At 36.9% G+C, this 4,514-nt stretch overlaps 2 long non-coding RNA genes across 2 annotated transcripts; one reads left to right on the top strand and one right to left on the bottom strand.

The window, feature by feature from the left end:
• Positions 1-618: 618 nt before the first annotated feature.
• Positions 619-1,538, top strand: LOC139786370 (uncharacterized). The gene is made up of 2 exons (XR_011722268.1): positions 619-825; positions 1,020-1,538. It is a non-coding gene; the product is annotated as an uncharacterized lncRNA (long non-coding RNA).
• Positions 1,450-2,367, bottom strand: LOC139786369 (uncharacterized). The gene is made up of 2 exons (XR_011722267.1): positions 1,841-2,367; positions 1,450-1,606 (listed from the first exon to the last, which is right to left on the bottom strand). It is a non-coding gene; the product is annotated as an uncharacterized lncRNA (long non-coding RNA).
• Between the last annotated feature and the right edge of the window lie 2,147 nt (positions 2,368-4,514).

The following is a 4,514-nucleotide window of genomic DNA, read 5'->3' as shown; positions in this document are numbered from 1 at the left end:
CGTTCCAAAATTCACTGTTGGCTGCGTTCGGGGAGCGCGCTATTAGCGCTATTTGCTTATTCTATCCTTGTTCTACACTTAATGAGCGATAAAGATGGAATGATGCAATAGCGCTAATAACGCGCTCCCCGAACGCAGCCCTAGTCACAAGTAAAGCCGGTTCTACAATACGTCGCAAACGCGATGGCAACTGCTAGTTGAAAAGTGGCCGCGTTCAGCAGACACAACTGTTGAGTTCGTCTTATCAACACACTGCGTTGATTGGTTGGCTCTAAAAGTAAGAGCCAATCACGTTCGACTGCTACTGAGCGGCCTGAAGGTCAATTCTGTATTTTGAGACAAGGTGAAAATTACAAAAGTGAACGATTTACTAGATTTCGACAAATGAAATTGTAGATTCTCTAGTGAATTTCCTCACTTTTGTAATTTTCACCTCGTCCCAAGATACAGAATCGACCCCTTGGTCTGCTGAACGCGACTTATCTCTTTCTATTGGTGTTGAATAGAAAAAAGAGATAAACTTTTCACTTTTCACCTTTGACTATATAACTATGGACTGAAAGTTGGCTGTTTTTGATGTAAAGAACATCAAACGCGCCCCCATCGCACAAGTGGCGACTCCCGGTACTTCAATGAACTGTGAGCTCAGTCTGCTCCAGTAGCTCACGCGTGACCGGCGTGACAGCCAGTGACAGCTAGACTTGCGTTATCGGGTTTCGTATTCTATCGTATAACAATGGTTGTTTATTGTTTTATTGACGGTTGCAAATCAACCAAATATAAAAAAGTAAAAAAAGACAGCAAGATTTTCTTAACATTTTTTGGGTAAGTTATTAGTTTATCATATTATAGTCTAATTTAAAATGTGTCACATTTTAAAAGAGTATTTTGTATTTGAAAAAGTAAGTGTTAAAATTACTTAATTGTATTAAACATATAAAATGTTTCTTTAAATTTAAATGTTATGACATAAAATATATATTAATGAATTAATTTGATTGGTATTACTGAATTAATAGATTTCCAAAGGACCCGAATCTTCGAAAGAAGTGGGAAGAAGCACTTGTTAATTCCGGTTATACTCAAGAACATATGGCAAAGATATCGAAATATAGTTACATATATAGCCTACATTTTACAGAAAACTGCATCGAGAAAACTGGATTTTCATGTCGGTTGAAATCAAACTCTGTGCCAACAATATTAACCTTTAGAGGCCGGGGGTGGTCGAAATATCGACCACCCAAAAAACACAAGCTATTTGATGTTTTCAGGCAAAATTTGTGTGTTGAATAAGGGAAAATTAGTAAAAAAGAAAAAAGTCTTCAAGTTCTTTTCCCGGCCTCTAAAGGTTAATTAAATCACTTCTAATTTTATAATGGGAATATATTAACAGGACTACCTGCGTAAGTATTATGTACATATTGTATATGTATATATATACATATATAAAACTAATTTAGTCTTTATTTGTATTAATTTTTTAAATACATATTCTGGTAATCTGCTAAAAGTTGATAAAACAGCGATGAATGACTTATTCTGTCTCTCTCTTTCCTCATCTTTTACCATCAGGATCTCACTTAATGTTTCGATTTTCTGCCACCTAGACGATGGGGGCGCGTTTTATGTCTTTTACTAGCTTAAGGGGATGCTAAAGCCCCTTGCACAATGCCAGGCAACAGGCAATAGGAACGGGAAATAACCAAAAAATCGTTAATTACATCCTAAAAAATTCGAATGCTATGATTGGTTGGCAACAGGCAATAGGCACAGAATTTCCAACGTGACGGAAACTCTGTGCCTATTGCCTGTGTCACTGTTTATTCTGCATTTATACATGATTTCTTATTTCTATTCCCTGTTCCTATTGCCTGTTGCCTGGCATTGTGCAAGGGGCTTAAAGCGAAGGCCGAACTTCCTCGACGTCGGTAATGTCAACTAAAGCAAAGGCCGAACTCCGACGCGAAAACGCCACTGTAGGAATTCGTGTGGTCCAAATTCTACTATTGGCCGTGATAGCCGTAAAGGTTCACGTGTTCAAGTAATGGCTCGTTGTTTTAAGACAATCATGTATTTACAAGAACGTATCACAATGTATGTACAGTTAATTCTAAGTATTTACACTGGTGAGTAATAAACTCGGTAAGGTTTAGATCACGGATCTCGCGTACAAAGTATTAAACGAATTATCGTAAGAACTATGCGAATAGCGAATGTCCGTTATATCCGATTAGAATAACGTATAAGTAATCCGTCCGTTACTGTCGAGACACGAGGTACGAGTGTCGTTTCGACCGTTGTAGATGCGTACGCTTGCGATTGCGGCGCTGGCGTGTAAGTCTTAAGGCGGCTCTCCATCGTTCCGTATTCTGGCCAATGAGGTGTGAGAGTCGCTATACCACCACCTAAGGTGGTGACCACTGGTGGTGACAACGCGAAACTCCGTACACGTACACACACCACTGAATTGCTTACACGGTCACACGGACGCACGGTGGTAGAGATCACAGATTAATAGACAGATAGCCAAAAGTCCGGGTTGAGACGAGACCAGCATTTCTCACTGGTTTCAGCGCTATACCGTGTAGCGGTCAATGCAGTAACTACGTTCTTAAGATAAAGCGCCAGGTCATTTTCGGACGAAGTCGCTCGATAAGTCGCGTCGTTAAGGGGATCCTATAGCGGCAATGCACTTTATGCACTAAGTGCACACTTTAACTCGTATTTTATTTATTATAAATGTTTAAGAGCAAAAATGCAAAATCGGGCTGTTTCGGGAACTACATATGAGCTAACTGATTAAAAATATCCTAAATGGAATAAGATTCATTCGATATTTTGGCTAAATTCTACTAATTCGTAATTTTTTTACGAATTAGTAGAAATTAGCCAAAATATCGAATGAATCTTATTCCATTTAGGATATTTTTAATCAGTAAGCTCATATGTAGTTCCCTACACAGCCCGATTTTGCATTTTTGCTCTTAAACATTTATAATAAATAAAATACGAGTTAAAGTGTGCACTTAGTGCATAAAGTGCACTGCCGCTATAGGATCCCCTTAAGGGGATGCTGGAGCCGCAGGCGAACTCGATCAGCGTCGATAAAGAAGTGCTCACCGACTATATCTGTCCTTGTATAGACAAGGATATAGACAAGGATAGCACCTAACCTTGCATCTTCCACTGGTCTAAGTAATATCTTTTTTTTTAGGCTTCAAATCTTACTTCTAATTGCACGATATTATTCCTGACAGTTTTTTGTAGAGGGCTGCATCACTATTTTCTATAGAAAAACTGCAGAATTTTTGTATAAAGCAAATATTGTCGTCAGGTGAAGACAATATTTATAAAAATAAAATTTTTTTTTAGTTTATCAGAAAAAATCATGTACAGCCCTCTACATTTTTGTGCGTACTTTAATCGTGTAAAAGGATTTTCCATTCTGTTCAGCCATTTCAAAGATATTGCTTAGACCGATTATGCCTTGTCGCTGTCACTCCAGGATCCCCTTTTGTGGGGGATCCCCTTTTGTGGGGATCCTGGAGTGACAGCGACAAGGCATAATCGGTCTAAGCAATATCTTTGAAATGGCTGAACAGAATGGAAAATCCTTTTACACGATTAAAGTACGCACAAAAATGTAGAGGGCTGTACATGATTTTTTCTGATAAACTAAAAAAAAATTTTATTTTTATAAATATTGTCTTCACCTGACAACAATATTTGCTTTATACAAAAATTCTGCAGTTTTTCTATAGAAAATAGTGATGCAGCCCTCTACAAAAAACTGTCAGGAATAATATCGTGCAATTAGAAGTAAGATTTGAAGCCTAAAAAAAAAGATATTACTTAAACCAGTGGAAGATGCAAGGTTAGGTGCTATCCTTGTCTATATCCTTGTCTATACAAGGACAGATATAGTCGGTGAGCACTTCTTTATCGACGCTGATCGAGTTCGCCTGCGGCTCCAGCATCCCCTTAAGGCTATTTTCTGTAACTCTTATAACTATATACAGTTTCATTATCATCGTTATATTATCGTTGTGCAGATATAATATATGATAAAAAAGCTGCGCAATGACAATATAATGATAATGAATTGTTGTTAATAGTTATAGAATCAGAGCACTGATCTCTAAGCCGAGAACTCCGCGTGACGTGTTAGAGAAGTTATATTGCAATCAAAATTAAGTATGTTAATTGTTAGAACTTTCAGCCCTTAGAAATTTGTTATGTCAATTGTAGTTAAAAAGATATTGATGATTAACATAGAGTCTATTGCATCAAAGTTGCGACTTATATAGACCATTATACATATAATTAAGAAACTATGAAATTTTTTTTGTTATTCAAACTTAAGTTTTTCAGGTTGCTAAATATTAATCTGATGTTAAATTCAGTTGATAAATTCAAAATGTCGGAGCCATATAGCGGCCGGATATCAAAAGTAAAAATTCTTTCATTTTTATTTTTAATATCCGCTATTTTTAATTAACTTTATTGCCATC

This window comes from Temnothorax nylanderi, unplaced genomic scaffold, assembly GCF_030848795.1.
Source record: "Temnothorax nylanderi isolate EJ_2023f unplaced genomic scaffold, tnyl_v1.0 TNYL_tig1020_pilon, whole genome shotgun sequence".
NCBI lineage: Eukaryota > Metazoa > Arthropoda > Insecta > Hymenoptera > Formicidae > Temnothorax > Temnothorax nylanderi.
This window is presented reverse-complemented; position numbering and strand designations above follow the sequence as displayed.